We start from the raw sequence: 19,402 nt of genomic DNA on the forward strand, positions 1-19,402 counted from the left end.
CGTTTGGAGTTTGGTTCTGATTTTTTTTTTTTAAAGTTGAAAATGTGTCCAACATGTCTTAGTCTAATTTTTAGAGCATTTTGAGGTGATTTGCGTGAGTTATAATATTTGATTTGATAAATTTGGCTTGTTTTGACAAAATGGGTCTCTAGGGCACAAATGAGGAGATTTTTTTAAATTTATTACATTTTTGGCAAGCTCTCTAGTTTTTAGTAGGGATCTATTCTTTGAATTTCTCTTTTTGGATCTGAAATAATAGCGAACAAGTCCAATCTTGTTGACTAGGTCAAAATCAAAGAGTAAAAATAAGAGCATTTGTGATTAACTTGCACTTTCTTTGCATGCACTTGGTTGGAAGATAAATTAGATTTTTGAGTCAACTAACCACTTTTTATTGCAGTATTTTATGTTATTTTACACTAACTTGTGGTGCTAACAAGTTGTGATTGCAGGTTGCCATCCTTATGAAAAAATTGAAACATTGCATAGAAAGAACGCATGTCAAAGCTTCAAATGCGTAAGGGCTACTAACATTGTTTGTAGGGCTGCCCAAAGCATAAAAGCTCAAACTTTCTTGCTTTTTTGTTTTCATGTACGACATTGACTAATTGTTCATTTTTCATAGGTACATAAAACTTGTGATTGGAGTCTTTTGGTAATAGGAGAGTATGCTCTTCACCCTTGTGGTGAATTAGAAATCTTGATTTGCCATTTGGTTTCAAAAGCGATGGGTAACCGAATCTTCCTAGTGTGTTTGGAAGAAAATTATTGAAATAGGAGAGTATTCTCTTTACCCTTGTGGTGAATTAGAAATCTTGACTTCTGAAAGTTGATCCACTATGTGTAGTTAGAATCTTTTAGAGGGCCTGCTCTTAGAAAACCTGAGAGGAATGACCCAAGTGGGGACAAGCAGATTACCTGGCTCTTCCAACCCACTATAAAGTCAAGGCTAGCAAGGACACAAAACTTTGGTAGACATAGTGTTTGTCTTCGCCTAGTGTGATTGCTTATGGGATTTCGACCATAGGGGTATCACTAGGCAAGAATGCTTAAGGTACTCTTGTGATTGCGAGATCGGTTACTCATCGCAAGGTGAGGTGTCCCATAATTGGGAGCAAGAGAAACATTATGAATGGAAGCCCTATCTAAACACCCTAAGTTAGTAACTACCTTTTTTAGCCACTCAACTTCTTGGTGCAAGGATCGATCCTAGTGGACTACTCGGATCACCCCAAGATTTTACACTCACCATCTGTGTTCCCTTGGTTATGCTTATGGCATTTTCATGACAAAGCCAATATCTCTTGTGAGAAACCACTTGGTGTGAGGCAAAGGAGCATCAAGCGTGGGCCAAGTTGTTGAGTAATGAACCATGTCCTTTAGGTAGATATTTCTTGATGTGTTCTCGAATGTGCTAGACCTATGAAAATATTTTGAACATACACATGATGATAGTTCTAGGGATTTCTTTTAAGACCTCACATATGCTTATATCATGCAAGGTTGCTTTGTCCCTTGCTTGATTGTTTGAAGACTACTTCATGTGTCACTATCTTGCTTCAAAAGAAATTATTTTTGAACATCAAACTTGCTATGCTATCAACTATTGTCAAACTTTCCTACCCGCCAGGCTTTGTTCCTGGCTTTTGTTTCTCAGGCTTCGAGCCTTTTTGTTTCTAGCCTTTTGAGGCAGCTTTTTTTCTGTCTTTTCTGCTTTAAGTTGTTTTCTGCTGTAAAACTTTGGGTTTCAGGATCTTTATAAAACCTGTTTTCCTAATAAAAAACTATTGTTAAACTTTTTCAACCAAGTCAAAGCATCAAGTCTTAACATTTTTCTTGTGTTGCTTCCTAAGGGGAGTCTCATCATTTGACTTTGATTTTCTATGTCTCTAGTTCTTGAACATTCTTAAAGTGAATTTTTGGTCTTAGTGCTCTTGGTCTTTTTGTCTTCATGGTCTATGCTTTCTTGCTAGTTATCCTTTTGCTGAAATGGTTTCCTTGATTTCTTGACTACACTCTTGGGTTGGAGAGTTGTTCACTTCTCACCCTGCTTGCTCTATCTATTTGGCTATTTGAGAATCTTTCCTAGCTATTGACTTGAGTCATTCATGTCATAAGTTTCTTGGACATATTGTTTGACAAGTTTCTTTAATCTCTCTCTACTATCTTGGCAAGTGAACACTCTACCTCCTATAGTTTCAACATCAAGTTATCTTCTAGACTATTTTATGCTTGGCTTTGCATCTAAAACTATGGGATCTAAAATTTGTGCTACCAAAATTCAACCAAATCTAGATGATCATGATATCCTCCATGTCACTAAAGAGTTTCAAGATCTATATGCACAATACAAAGAACTAGAAGAGACAAATGATCTTTCTTACCTTCATCTCTCTAAGTGCATGACAGAAATGAAGTCTAAACTTGAGAAATGGTTGGAGGAGAAGATTGCATCATTACACAAATCTTCCTTAAGGTCTCTACATGCATGTGAGTCACCTTCTTTGAGGTCATCCTCTTCTTCTAGGTCTACATGCTCTACTTCAAGACATCAAATGTCTTCATCTTCTAGAACTAAAGACCTCTTTAGAGGACAAGCAAGTGATACCTACTTTGAGCCTATTCCAAAATTTCATGATGGAGCTATCTTTGACCAAGATAATGATGAAGATGTGAATGCATTATATTCACTTGAGAAACAACAAGAAGATCCTAGACATACTTCTAATAGAACTTTTGCTCCCTTGGAAGATTCTTATGATGACACTTTGCAAAAACTTCTTAGCAATAAGATCATCATGTTACCAAAGTCTAGCTCATATAGAAACCCATTCTTGGATATCTATTGTGCTTATCATCAACATAATGAGCATAGTACTTCAGATTGCATTGAGCTAAAACATAAAATCCAAGATCTTTTTGATAATGGAATTATTGGAACCTCTAGTGACTCATGTGGTGAAGATACTTCTCTTGAGCAAGATTACATTAATGAACCTATGTCTAGTAGCGGCTCTATTACATCTTCCACTTCTTCAAACCCTCGTGCATGTCCCAAAACTTCAAAGCTTTCCAACATGCCTCCATCAAATAAAGAACCTAATGCTTTCCACATTGACTACGTGTATCCTCAAGGGCTACCTCTAAAAGAAACTCAAGCTAACCTTCACTTGGCGGCAAACCTTTTCCATGCTACCAATCCTAAACATCCTCAACCTTCATACACTACTATGCCTAATCCAAGCACTACTCCATTCACTCTTCATTCTCCCTTGTTTTTAGAAGTGGCTCCATGTCAAGAGGACTCTCAAAAAGAAAAATCTATAAATGTCAAGAAAGATCAAGATCAAGCACCCTTTCATCTCTTTCAAGATTTTTCCCCTCCATATCCTATATCTTGTCCACCTCCTAAGTATGATGAAGATACCACTTCCATTATCTCCCTTGAGCTTACTGAAAATTGTGAGAAAGGTTCTCTTCATATGCTATCCAAAGCTACTTGTCAAGATCAAAGCATCCCCTCATGTTCTACTTCTCCACATCCACTTCAAAATTGTGCTCAAGCTTCAAGTGCTTCTATTAAAAATGTTGTTCCTATGAAAGGTACTCATGAGTCTATTGATGGCTTTGACCATGTTGCTCACTCTAAAGATGTTGATATCCCTTCCCACTATCCCTTTGCATCTTCTAAATCTATTCTTGGTCCTTATCCATCTAAGCTAAAGCATTCAAACCTTCCATCCATATTGGGGCCTTATGTTCCTCCATCTCCTACATTCACTCCTAGCTCATTCCCTAGCTCTCCTATAATACCTCAAGATCAACAAAGACACTATTCCTTGATGACTTTTCACCCATCTATACATCTAATCTAGTCATACCATCCTTATTCATCCACAAATCCCAATTCCTTTGGAAGTAAGAATAAACATAAGAATCCATTGAAAAATGAAGATCACTATGTCCCATCTAATTGACATGTGAATGCTAAGAAGGAAAATGCACAAAAGAGACTACAAAGGTCCACTATTAAGAGAGCTAAATCAAAGAAAATGCGGGTTCCTAAATCCATCATTGAAGAAATGCACTCTCAAGCACCCAAAAAATGAGGAAAATCTAAAGCTATGTGGATTCCCAAGTCTCTTTTAAAAGACTTGAATATTGAAAATAATTCAAAGTTGACATTCAAGCTTCCAAAGGCTTCCATTCCATCTTCTTCCAAAAATCTTCCTAAAAATATTCCAAAGCCTTCCACTCTACTTTTTTCCAAATCTTTTCTACCACCTCATACATCTAAATCTCAAGCTATTTCATCCATGATTCCTCCATTGTTCCAATACCCTTCAAGGTGTGTGTCAATGTTGATCTTGTCCAATATTTTAGCTACCCACATGAAATCCTCTAAAGCTTACACCTCCTTTCTATACATGAACTCTTATCCTCCATATATTCTTCTTACTACCATTTCCCTTTCATCACCCTATCAACATCTTTGAGCATACCTTTCTATGGTCTTGGCTTATCATGGGTTATCTTTCCTATAGGAGCACTATCTAAATTCAAAAAGCTTGAGCTCTTTCTAAAAATTCAAAAAAAAAGAAAAAAAGAAAAAGAAGAAGAAAAAATAGAAAAAATAAAAAAAAATGAAAATGTGCCTTGGTGAAAACCACTTCTTGTCGCACCTTGGTAGTAAAAGTAAAGATAAATAAATTTATCCTATGGTGAAAACTACATCTTGTGGTACCTTGGATAAGTACCATGATGAAAACCTCGCAAATAGGCATCATGTGTAATTCTTCCACCATCCATCTATCCCCTCTTCTCTCTTTGATCTTGACAATGTTGAGCTATCTTTGCATATTGGCTATTTTATCCATTAGATTCTCTATTTGTGCTTTCTTATTCCCTCATAGCCTCCATCTTGAGCTTTATTTTTATTGCTCTATCCCATCGCTATCCTATCTAGTTGACCCCTTGGTCTTGATCATAATAAATGAAACATGGTTCTCATAGGTCTCTTGACATGGCTACTCTTTTGGACTATACGCTTTCATGCTATCTTACTCATTAGCTTCCTTCACTTATCTTATATGCTATCGCACTTGTTGGCTTCACCACTTATCCTACATGCTATCTTTCTCATTACTTCCATTGCTTATCCAAAACATTCTTCATATGACTATTTCACCTCTTTCCCTAGCTTGGGTACTCTTGAGGAGTCAGTCCTTGAGGATCACTTTTACTTGCTTCATACTTTTTTCTTATCCATCTTTGCTTATCCACTGGCTTGTTTCTCCATCATGTCCTATACCTTGCTAGACATTGGGAGAAAATGATGTGATCTTGCTTGAGAACTAGTGATCTCTAAAACCTTCTAAAAAATTCCAAATCAAATCATTTATGATGCTGAAAAATCCTAAAAATCAAAAAATGTCCTGAAAAAATATCATCTTAGTGAAAACCTAGCAATAGGTCCTTTGATGTATCACCAAAAAAAAAAAAAAAATACAACAAAAAAAAAAAAAGGTCCTAAAAAAATCTGTCAAGTGGTGAAAACCTGGAAACAAGCACTACTTGAAACCCTTGCACCTATGTCTATCAGTCTTAATCACACACTTTGCTACACATTTCCTAGCTTGGAATTGTTTCTTCTCCTCATCTTGAGGGCATATCTACTTAGCCTTTTTGAGGTATTCTTGTGCATTTGGGTTTCTTTGACAACTCACAAAATAGTGTTTCTCAACACTTCCCCCACCTTGACATCAAGTGTTTTTCAACACTTTTCAGATAGTTTACCCATGGTCTTTGATGTTGCAATATTTCTCACTATCAGAATCAAGTCTTGAAGAAATGGCCAAGTGACTTACACACACACACTTTAACACTTAAACAACTAAGCTATGTTGATCTTTATCTACTTTGTGTGCTATCTATGAAGATTTATTTACTATATGTTCCATCCCTAATAGTCTTTCAAGGATGTCATTGACTAGAAGATTGGGGGCATGGGGCATGTTTTCTTGATTTCTGCTTGTGGGTATACTTTGTTTGTCTATAGTGTTGTAAGCATTCGTGCTTGTTCTATTCAACACTTTGACTTATAAATGTATCATCCTTGACTGTTTCGCAAGACCACACTTGGGGTTTATCCTAGTGCTTATGCCTTGATATAGGTGTAATCTTGCTAAATTAAACTTAGGGAATCTAATCGCATAGTTATCTTGACTTACATGTCTCTGATGCTTAGGTTGGATTTTCACATACCTATCTGATATCGATCATATTCATATCCTCATAGTTATACTAGTGATGGTTGTATGATCTCATGATGTCCCTAATAAATGCTCAATGATGAAATTAAGAGTCTAAATGTTATGCACTTCTTGCTGGTAAACCACTTTTCATATTAGCTTGCATTTTAGGTTCATTTTCTAGCTTAGTCTTGCATTCTTGCATATGGGGAGAGCTCTCTCTCATCTTTTCATAGACATATCGGCTAACTTCTTTCATATATTTCTTTACTTTCTTCTTGTTCATGTCTTTTCACCTTCTTAATCTTTCACTTCATCTCTTTTCTATCTTACATCACATTATATAAAGTTTTGACCTCTTAAATAATTTCAACATCCTAGATTCATTTTCGGGATCAAAATCCAAATTCGAGTTCATCTTGATGGTCAAAATTGTCTTTTAAAATTTTACTTTCTTCTGAGCAGTTAGTTGACCTTTTGAGGTTGAATCTTCGAATCATCGCTAGGGCATCTTCATTTCTTCATGACTTCATCATTTTTATGCTTCATATCTACTTCTATTCGCCTTTTCACATCTAAATCCTCTTTTTACTCAATTTGACCTAATTTTTATGATTTATCTTTCACGGTCAACTTTGGTCAAACTGGGGCATTTTATCAGTTTCTTATAGTCATTCTTGGGTTCTAATGATTTATCTATCATATCAGACATTGCTATGTTCTAATTTTCTCATGTCTAGCCACTTTTTGCATCCCCTTACCTCATTTCAATTTCGATCCCGAGGGGGCATAAATACTCTATCACTGCTTAGGAGCATTTGTTTGATCTTCTCACTTGCTCTCGCTCTATCCTCTTTTCTAGCTGTTAACATTCTTCTTGAATTCTGACATCATCTTTTCCTAGTGTTCAGTACTACCACTATCAGACTCTACATTTAGGACTTGCTATCTTTTTCTACATTTCGTTCTTCAAAATCAGATATATATATCTATCACTACCTACTTGGCTTTCTATTTTCTTTGACATAATGTGTTCCCATATTGATCACGCATTAGTCAAAGAGGGGCAAATATAATCACCTAAAAATAGTCATCTAGACTATTAGCCCCCTTCTCAGCATTTTGGCTAAATTAATTTAATCATTTACCTAGACCAAATTGCTAATAATCAATTTATTTGATTATAACCTATAGTTTGACTATGCTATCCTAAGTTCATTATTTGATTAAAAGAACATGTCCCCTTTTAATTAAATAAAACACCCCATTCTTCTAACCCACTTAAAGTGCACCTATAAAGCCCTTTTTCTATTTTACAATTAAAAGAAAAGGCTTTGTGATTTTTGTCATATATGACAAGTCAACTTATATTCTATTGGTTGACTTGTGTGTGCACATGGATCACTCCTCTTTTCAAATTCCACCTTTGATCATCCACCATCTTCATCTTGATCTCTACCGTTCGTGCGACTTTAAAAGGGAGAGAGCTTTCCCCCTCAAAGGATCCATCCATCTTTTGAATATTGTTATGCTATAGATTTTCTAACAGGTTTCTTTGGAGCTTTGTGGAGAACTTCTCATTTCTTGTCTCATTCTCTCATTCTATCATATTAGCATAAGATCATATGACATTTTTAGCATAGTTGCATGTTAGTTTAGCTTTGATTCTTGCAATAATCTCACATAGTTTAAATAATGGTATTGTAACATTCTCATTCACATTCTAGCATAGCTGCATCTTGCATTTCCATTTAAGTTTAGTCTTCCATCTTGCATTACATCTTTGAGGAACTCATTGTAGACACTTGCATTCTTGCTCTTGTCTCAAAGAACCTCCTGTTGCATGGTTTACTAGCAAGAAGCGCATTTCTAAGGCTTGGCTGAGAGCCTTCATGTTTGAATACTAGCTTCTTGCACTCTGTGGATAGGGAGCTTTAAGCTGGCATCTAAGCATTCAAACTCATGGAATCGTTTGGATAGAATGGTTTAGAGTGTGACACAATTTGAGTGTACAACTTGCACAAATATTTCAATTTGTTTAGAATGAAAATATTACCCTTGAAGCTTTGTTTGAGTTGAAAATGTATAGTTCTTAGAGAAATCTACAACTGAAAGAATATAGCCAGGTGGAAAACAATTTTTTGAATCACAAAATCGTTTAGCTTTCAATAGTGCACCATGACAATGTTGGATATTTGGATATATCAATGGACAAAACTTGGCCATAAAATCATCATACGACAATTCACACTCCTTTAATACAATTTGTTTGGATTCAACTCTTGTCTTATTTTGGTATGTCTCGTATTCATATCTCATCTATGAAACTAGTGTTGATTCATCAATATTCTCAATTTGCAATAGAAATTTACATAAATCTCCACAATCTAGACATTGATTTATGATGCATTATACTTTGAACTCATTTGAATCTTCTAATTAGACTTCAAAAATTGTGATGTACTACTAGGGATGACCAAATTTAGATCAAGTAATGCCATAACTTTTTTATATGATTGCAAGTGTAGACCAAATTCAACGTGGTTTCGACAACAAAAAGTTTCACTTATCTTATTTATGCGTACAAAGGAAGGATGCAAGCTCTCAAACATTCTCTAACATATTTTCACATTTGAAAATTCTTGCTTGAATGCTAGAAATAATTTACTTTTTGTTATATCTGTGAAATGTATTGGATGTTCAATTTTTGCCCCTATCTCTTGATCTTTAATTTGTACAATATCATATTGGAAGAAACACAAGACGATGTGGACCAAAATTTAATAACCTATCTTTTTACATCTTCAAAAATTTTATCTTTTCGAGGAACTCTACAAATATTCACCCAATTATTCTCAATGTTTTCATCTAGCATATTTTATCCTCTTGATGTATCTTTGAATAGTTCTTCTAGATATATGTAGTAAATTAGAAATTTCATGTACTTGTTTTCTCTGTGTCAACTTTCTACTAGATATAGTAGTTGTCAATGCTTTACGTGCAGTGCTCAAATTGCCTCCTCGAGTTGTGTTGTCAATTTTGTTATAAGCAGTTTGCAAATTTTCAACTATTATTTTATTAACATTATGCACATGTTTTTTCTTGTTATCAACACCCAACAACTCCAAAAAAAGTCTCATATCTTTTCTCCTAAATAACTTGACAAATAATTGTGCCTTTCCAGATATACTTTTATTTTTGAAATATTCATCCTACATGTTTTGGCAATGCTTTCTAACAATGTTCTCTTTTACCATTTGTGTAGATGGAATTTGATTAAAAAGTAGGTCCTCATCCAAATCCATCAAATTTCCTACACCTAATAATATGTTTCTATCATTAAAACTACCAACTACCAATTTGTTCATCTTCTTGAATCTCATCCTCTTCATGAATCTCATTTTCTTCATTAACTTCAGTAGGTTGGTTTTAAATCACTTTTTGTATGACCTTTCATTATGTCATCTCTTATTCTATCATATTTCCTTGATCTAGCCTTTTTATTACCCATTCAATACTTTGACCTATAGGAAAATATTTTAATTTAGATTCCACTAGAAATATAATTCAATACTTCAATATAGAGTACATAAAAATAATTAGGTGAAAATAAATACATTATTGACGATCCTTTGTAATTGTTGTTAAACTCCATGAAACAATTGATAAATACGGCTTCAAAAAATATTTATTTTTGAAATGCTCCTTTAAATTTCATAATTTACTGTGTAGTTATTATAAACTGAAATAAAAAAAAAATTATTTTATATGAAACTGTTACAACCGAAAGGGTTACGACCGAAAGGGTTTTGGCCATAACTATCTATGTGTCATCCTAAGTGGCAACCACACAAGAAAAAGATGAAATTTCTCCAAGATTTTCACTTTCAATACTAATTTCTCCACACAAAATGAAGTTTTTTCAAAAACTAAAAATACCCTTTTGTAGATCTTGGAGTCAAGATTATGTTCATACAAATTTTGTAGTATTTTGATTATTTAAAATATGTTATATTTATAAATAATTACAAGTAGGTCTTTTAAGATTCAAGAAGATGTCTGTTCAAAAAAAGAAAAAAAAAATAGTAAATCATGTTGAAAAATCAAAAAAATTGTGTACCTCTAGAGGAGAGAGTCATATTCAAGAATATGTAATTTGTTTTAAAAAATATGTATATTTGATAGAAAAATTTTGGTGGGAAAAAAAACTGTCAATTTTTGATAAGTTCGACTTTGAACACTTATAACTTGAAACATATAAGTCCAAAAAAAAAAAAAATGTCCACTAGGTATACATGTCAACTATAACATAGTTCAAAATCAGACCAAAATATGATCATTTGCATATATTTTTTTGGTGGGAACAAAACTCTATATTTTCAGCATTTAAAAAATTACAGGCATAAACTTTATCAAATTATACACATTTCATTAGTTTACACCATCTTCAAATTTTAAACACAAATGTCCCTTTCATGTCATTAAAGTTGAATAGTTTAAGTTCTAATATCCTTTTCCTTTATAAAAGGTGACATAGGTTTGTGCTTTTACCCAACATGATGCTTTGTTATATTTATCATATCCAACCCTTGCATTGGTATTACTTGGTTATATTCGTGAAGTTGGTTGTGCCCACACACAAGTCTGTGCATGTGTGTATGATAGGATCTTGCGAGACCTGAACTCTTAGATATAGGTTGGTTGAGGGATTCTTCATTTTGGGGTTCGGTTGGGAACTTGCACTACCTATGAGCACTCATCATGTGATGAGCATGGGTATATAGGTTAGATGTGTGGAGTGGCTTTCTCTTGTATACATTGGGTCTAGAAGTTGTCCAAATAGGTAATGTGAAAAATGTTCTAATAAGTGAAAATCATAAATAAATAAATGGGTAGTAAAACTTAATGATAAGATAAGAGAACACCTATACAGTTGGCCTGCAGGTTCAAGGGAATGGTGTGATGGTCTCCTGAGGGAGTTGAATTTTGTACTATATTTAACTTGGTATTTCTAATGCCAAGTGACCTACACTCCACTAGATTCTCTACATAGTTATCCTTAGTGGGTCTGACTAGTGAGATGATGTTCTTTATTATCTTCATGATCATATAGATGCTAGCATCATACTTAATTAACATACATGTTAGCCATGGGTGGTTATCTTATGTGATTGTAGTCAAGTCATTATCTCCATCAATATGATGGGAGTGGGTTTGCAGGTACCATGTGGTTGGGAGTCATAGCTATCTATACCACTTCTAGGGACTGGTGTACAGAGATGATTTGCTTTTAGTCTTGAGGTAGGAGATGATGTTCACTTGGTGTTTGCATGTATCTAGAGTATGTTTCTTTGTGATTTATGTTTTTCCTTGGATGCATTGATATCATGTTTAGATGATGCTTAGTATGTTTACTTATTGTATTCCTTTATCATGATGTTAGATCTTGTTGCTTAGATAATGTTACTTACCATTGTTATAGATTAGCAATGCGATTGATAGATTAGCATGTTGGATGTTTCATATTTCATTAATGACATACATATTATTGTTATTGGTAAGGTAGAACTCATAAGGTAACACTAATTATCTTGTTGGCGAATTGAGATTTCATGCTTGGGGGTATGGTTAGGATCCTTGAGGTCTCACTATTCCATTAAGGTTGGGAGGCAATGAGAAAGATTGATTTAGTTCAGTTGCACCTTATTCTTGTGCTTTCCCTTCATTGCAATGTTGCTTATATACATCTTTTTATGAGGATGTTGATTATCATGGGTTAGAGTGGCATGATGTTGTGTGAGTCTTTTTTATCCTCTTTATGCTTATTGATTCTCTTGAGTATTTGTTCCTCAATTTTGGTAGTTTTGGTACTCCTCAATATCAAGGTTCTAATCCTTTTCATCTCCTAAGTTAGCTATTCAATTCTGAGTTTTAGCCTAGGTGACCTTAGGACAAAAAAATTGGATGATACTCTTAAAGTGTAACCCTACAATACTAAGAAATATTGCCTCAGTATTATACAAAATATCACCTAGCTATTATGAGAAATATCACCTGGTTGAGAAGTGTCTTCTAGTAGTACAAAGAAATGTCACCTAGAACTTCTTGTGAAACTTGTAAGTCCAAACAATAGGTACTTCACATGTCTTGTCCGGTGAATGATAGTAGGTGATTTGGATACCCTTTTGGAATTTTTTTTCCCCTAGACCTTGACAATTTTCTTATGGGATGCATAGGTTAGGATGACAATTTTTTATATCCTCTTAACATTGATAATGGTAAATTGAAATTATATGGATTAATCACTTAGGAACTTTGGATTTGGGCTTTAAAATGAACCTCGACTATAATGTTAGGTTATATCTTGAGATGAACTTTGAATGATTAATTCATGCAGATGGAAATGAACACATTAGTGAGTGATGAATGCTTGGGGAACTTTGGTGGTTTGGTTATATATCTTCCATTGCAATCTAGTTTATGTTTGTAGTTGCATGTATCTATGCTTTATCTTTAAAAAAATGTTAATCTTTTCTTATCCTTGTTTCCAAGGATCTCTATGTGGGGCAGTACAAACCATTAAAATTTTCCCCAAAGAGTTTATTGTAACTTCAAGGCAAGAATCAAACCAATAATGCAAAGGTAGATTTTGAATTCTCACCCATAGTGGAATCAAGTCAATAGTTTTAGTAGTAGGACATGAAGCAGGTCACCAAGATTTCAACATCAAGGGGAAATGTTGCTCTTAGTTCCAAATATTTTCCATAAAGTATATGTCATCTTTAGTGCATTTTCAAAAACCACAATGAAGAAACCACCAGGGCATGGATAAATCTTGACAAGCCCCTCCAAAATAGACCCCTAGTCCTCTAAATTCAATGTATAGAGCCTACCGAGGCTTGGAAAAACCCTCAAAAATGCCCTATCAATCCCAGACTAGAAAAAATAATGCATTGTGATTCATTTCCTCCTCTATTGCATTAGCTATGTCCATCATAATCAACATTTCCTTCTAAGGTTTGATAAAACCCCCCAACCTTGTCCCCAAATGCATTGTTGAGTCAAAACTCCATTTTCCTTGCCACTCTACATTGTAGAGACCACACCAACATTGTTCATTTCCTCCATCTACTATATTTTGAAACCCTATCAAAAGTATTCCTTACCATGGTGCTAGCACAAACTAGAAACCCTATCTACATGATTCACAATAAATGAAAGTGGCACTATTTTTTCTTGATAAGTATTATTGCAATGTTAATTTTATTAAAAATGAGGAATTACATTTTAATTTTGATAATAATTTTTGCATTTTGTCATCATGGAAATTTTTCCTAGTTAATTTTTTAAAAAAAAGTTTCAAGATAATATTTTAGCTCAAGCTTGATAATCTCATACATAGCAATTCTTTTCCATTTTCAAAATTTTTAGGTTACCTTTTTTTGGGAAGGTTTGTAAACAAAATTTAAAGTTTTTCCAAATTCTCTCCACCACATAGACCTACTTGCAAAAAGAGAAGTCCCCATTGATAAAGGAGCAATGTTGTGAAAACCTCAAGACATCTATCACACTCCTGAATAAATTTTTCTTAGAATTTCAAGGATAAGACAAGATTGGAACTTATAATCTTTGATAACTTATATTTTTCCTATCAAAACAACTAGGAAATGCACTCAAAAGGGAAGAAACCACAAATTGAGATAAGAGAATTTTGTTGGCATAACTCATTACTTAATTGATTAATAATGCTAGTTGATAAACAAAGTTGATGATGATTGAGTATAGAATAACATGATTTGATGGCATAGGAGCTATGATCTCTTTGGTTTGGGTGTGCTCTTTGGATACTATCTTGATGTTGAAATTGCTTTATCCTTCTTCATCACTTCCTTAAGATGTTAAAATAAGAAATTATTTTTCCATATTAATGGGGACAGGGGGGGAATACATGTTCCCCTTACTTCCATATGTTTTCATTTATTTTAAGCACAACATATAGAGTACACTAGCATAACAAAACTTGCTAGGGCAAGCTATTCTCCCTTTTTACATATCTTGAATTAGTTGACAAGTATGATACACACACTTGCTAGACCATTTCACCTACTATAGTACATACATAAACCATTCTTATGGTGTAGGAATACTATATCATAAGGGTGTAAATCTAGTGTAAGGTGAAAATAATTGTGGGATTAACTATTGGGAAAACAAACCCATTAGATCATTTAATCATGTCCTTTCAAAATTCAATATACTAAATCCCATACATGGTAAATACATTTTTTTTTGTGTGTGATTCATAGTGAGATGTATACTTCTCATTTGTGAATTTATCATGCCCCTTCTTTCTCTTCCTCTCTCTGTCAGTGATTTCTCTCTTAAATTATGATCCTAGAGTTAGCTAAGACTCAATCCCTTGAGCTTGATGGAGTCTTTGTCTCCTTGATTATGATAATATTATCTCTCTCTTTTTTCTTCTTTATCGAGAGTTTGGGTTGATCCAAAAATCTCCTTGAAATGGGGGATAAATCTATTTTCTTTTAAATTGGAATCACTTTAATTTAATGATAGCTTAACACCTACTTAGTGAGATTTAATACTATACTTCCATTTAATTAGCATTCTACCCTTTCTTCTCATCTCTTTTATTCCTCCAAGATGGAATTAGGGTAAGACCTAATAGATCCTCCTTGGTATTCCTATTTCATGATGCAAAAATTTAGGTAGAATCTATCCTTTAGGTATCCTCCTCTTTCTTCTTCCAATCACGCAAAATCTCTTTCTACAATGAAATGGGGTTTTCTTGAGATCTACACTTGATTTCTCAAAACTAGAGCCTATAATGGGACCTCGAGGGAATCCTATGGATTTTTGTGCTTGAGAGTCAGGGCCATAGTGCATCATACATGATAAAATTATTTCATTAACAATGTAGTGCATCCTTGATGAGACCCACTTTGGGTCACCTTCACGGCCCTTGTTTCAACATTGATTTGAGGCATTAATTTATTGTTTGATTGGTTGGAAGGAGAAATTTTAATCTAAATCCTTTATAAGAACATCCATTTTCCTCATTTTGACAGTCCATCGTGTCCATCATTCATATGCACAAGCACTCAAGAACTTAAGTATTCAAGCATTCAAGCATCCATGCCATATTTGAGTACATTCAAGAAGATTAGTTTACAATCCATTAGAGAGGAGATCACTTGTACTCAAGGTGCTTTCAAGGAGCTTCAAGGAGTTCATTTGTGGACTCCATCATCTCTTTCATGTTCATACCAAAAACTTTCAAGATCTAGCTTCCTTCATTGGTGATAGTGAAGCTTTTCATCACTAGAGGGCTTCTATTTTCATTATTCGTCTACATTCACATCCTCTTGATCCATAAATTGGTAAAGTAAGCATATTATAGTTAGTTTGAGAAATCCTAATATTGTAAGGTAAAATCATGCATTTACTTCATATTTCCAATATTTTAATTATTCAAATTTCAAGGTTAATTCTTAAACTGGGTTTTGACCAAGTAAAACCCACACTCAATAAAACAAAACTAATTTTCTTGCAATGTAGAGATCTTTGAAGGAAAAATTGAGTGCATGTTCACATACCCTTTTCACAGAACTTTAGAGATTCAAAAATTATTTCAAGATTAAACACTAAAGGATTGAAACATAGTGCAACCCTAACCTCCCTCTAAGTTGAATCTGACCCTCCTTTTTGTATTTTGTAGACCTCAATGTTCTAGGTCTAGATTGTGATTTTTAACAGCTTTGAAGATCATTTGATAGCACATTTACAAGTTTCTATTTCACAAGGTGATTCTTCTCTCCTTCTCTATTTCAACACATTTCCATTTCCTTACATTCATCTTTATATTGCATATCTATCTTCATAAAATCCTCACTTTGTGGAGGTGAAGGATGAGTAATTCCAAGCAATTCAACCTTTTGCATTAGTTTGTACAAAGTGACACTTCACCTTGTGATAATCAGGCCTATATTATTAAGTGAATCTTGATTTTCTCACTTTATCTATGCATAAGGTAGTGGACTTGTTTCTCCCCTATACAATAGGTATTTAGTGATTCTAAATTAATTTTAGATTAGGTTAGAGGCATTCATACAACTAAAAATGGTTTTTTGAAAAGCTATAAGCATGTAGTGTGGGATTTAATGAAGGGATTTGGGGCCTTTAATATGCAGTCTATTCCAAGAAACTAAAATAAACATGTTGATAGACTTGCAACAATATGTGTACAGTATGATATTCCCACTAAATCAACCAAAGTAAAGTACATAATTATGTTAAAGTCACTGTAAGACCTATTACACCAAATAATGTAGAAAGCTAACAAGTATTTGAATCAAACTAGCACATTGTTAACTTTTTAAGAGAAAGGGTTGATTTTTCTCACTCAAACTAGTAGAAATTAAGTGATCTGTATGAGAATTAGATAATAAAGTTGAAAACTAGCAAGCTACCTAAAGGTCTTGTGACCTTAGAATCAAATTCAACACTAGTGATCAACTCAAGAAGGATAAATCCAACTTGTAGGTCAAAGAAAAACATTATGAAGATATTGAAAATTGATAATAATTTTTTTTTTGAAACTTGGTAAGGTATGTACTCTTGAAGAACACTTTACATTTGTTAAGTTAAGTCAATAATTTTATGATATTATTGCTTGGAATTATTCAAATTTAAAAGGGTTTTATCATATTATTGCTTAGCATACTATTGATCTTGAGCCCAAGAGCTAAATAAATTATTTGAAAGCAATATCATATTCCCAATTAAATATACTTCATAGGCATCAAATTGCATACAAGTTAGAAAAAAGAATGGAGAGATTCATTTATGTGTTAATTTCTATGATCTTAATAGAGCCTTATTTAAGGATAGACATCATTTACCTTCAATGAAACATATCTTACAAGTTATTTTATGTTCATAATGATTTTCATTACTTGATGGTTTCTTTGGTTATAACCATATTTTAGTAAAAGAAGAGGATAAATATAAAACAAAATTTACTACCAAATGGGGAACTATGCTTTATTAGAAGATGTCCTTTGAGTTATCAAATGCAAGTAGAACATCTCAAAAAGAAATGGGTATGACCTTTAGGGGTTTAATTTATAAGATTTACTTGTATGTCTTGATGGCATTACTAGTATTTCAAAGAATTCAACATATCACTTTAAACACTTAAGAATTATATTTGTAAGTTGTAGGGAATTTGGTATTTCTTTGAATTCAAAGAAGTGCATGTTTATTGTTCATGATGGGAAAATACTTATTTTTATTGTATCAAAAAAAATAATTGCAATAAAACCTAAAAGACTAAGTGTTATTTACATTACCAATACCAGCCCATAAGAAGTGAATTCAAAGTTATTTAGGAATAATCAACTTTTTGAGGAGAATTATACACAATATTGTAGAATTATTGATGTCATTAAAATTAATGCTTAAGAAAACCATGATAATCAGTAGGAAAAAAGAAGGAAAATGTACTTTTGAATTGATTAAAAAATCATTAGTTGTTGTTCCAACATTGTTAAATCCTTTTTTTTTTAAAGAATTTATATAATATATGTTTAAGTTGAGGAAAGCTCAACCTCATAAACCCCAATAATCACTACATGCAAACACTTGTCACATTAATTAAAATTTCATGCCCAAAATACCATGCAAAGCTACTGAAACCACTATCAAAGGGGGAAAAATGTTTAAGGGTAAACCATTGAAGACTATAAACCATTGGTGTTGACAAGAAACTACCCATAGAACTTGGGAAACGACCCACAAGTTGGAAACCTCCCACCAAAAAACTATCGTGATTGGGGGAACCAAATACATAACCATAGGTGACGTGACTTATGGGCACGTGACTTTACTCCAGGCTAAAAAGTGTGACTTTGAACTCTAAGAAAATGTGTGGCACCCAAGGAATATGTGTGGCCAGGGTATTGTGCATTGAGCCCAAGGTAAAAAATGGAGTGCCCCCCAAAGCTATTGCATTTTCTATGCGTCGCCCAAAAAAAAAAGCTTGTGTTAGCTCGCAAGGCCCTCAGGAGGATCACAAGGGGGACAAACGTTTGAGCAGAGGTTTTGGGCCCTAAAAAGAATTTGATCTATACTTATGTCACATTGAGGACCGACAATCATGTCAGAGGTACTTTTCTACTTGGGAAGGTACTTGCAGGGTACACCCAAAATAAAGGGCCTTTCCAAAATTAAAAACATTTGCCCAAATTTTTCCTCAAAAAATACAAGACCACTTTTTATGTGTTAATTTTATGAAAAAAAAACATACCAAGAAAATTATTGCATATTTTTAATCAAATATTTTTTTCTCAAAAAAGTTAAAAAAATCATCATCTTCAAAGGTGTGCCTAGGTTGTACAGCTTGTGTGCAAAAGGTTTTTGCCTAGACTTGCAACTCTATCCAAAATGGACAATTTTATATGAAAATGTGGATTTTTGGGTGCTTTGTGCTCAACAGTGATGTTTGGTTGGGCTCAAAGGGACCTAGAATGAAGGTCCCCTAGATCCAATATAAAAAAAACTTCTAAAAACTTAGATCTAAATACCAAAACCAAATTTCCCATGAAGAGAATAGGGGCATGAAGTCTTGGAGCTCTGATAGCATGTTAAAGTTGAGGAAAGCTCAACTTACAACTCCTAAGAATCACTGCATGCAAACAATTGTGATAGAAGGAGAGGAGCAAAGCTATGGAGGTTAACATTGATAGATCAATAAGAGAGGAGACATTCTTGATGATAAGAAAGATAAATTTATATTCAATCAAAAAATGTGTTATTTTTACAAAGAGAGATTCATCCTTATAAAGGAGATCAAAACCCTAAGAGGAATCTAACCTAGGTTGCATGATAATAATTAATAAAATAATTTATTATCATATGCCTAAATTTTTTCTTAACTAGAATAGAGTTAATATGAAAACACCTTATTACTCTAACGATATGCATATGAAAATATTGATAATAGTGTAGTAATGATAGTACAACAAAACTATGAAGGCCTTGATTAGTCATTCGCTTTTTTAGTCAAGGATTTAAATATTATGAGCTGAATTTTTCATTTGTAGAGAAGCATATGCTTGCAGTTATTAGAAGTC

The sequence above is a fragment of the Cupressus sempervirens genome, chromosome 5 (genome assembly GCF_028749045.1).
Source record: "Cupressus sempervirens isolate cs-2001-9-10 chromosome 5, ASM2874904v1, whole genome shotgun sequence".
Taxonomy (NCBI): Eukaryota; Viridiplantae; Streptophyta; class Pinopsida; order Cupressales; family Cupressaceae; genus Cupressus; species Cupressus sempervirens.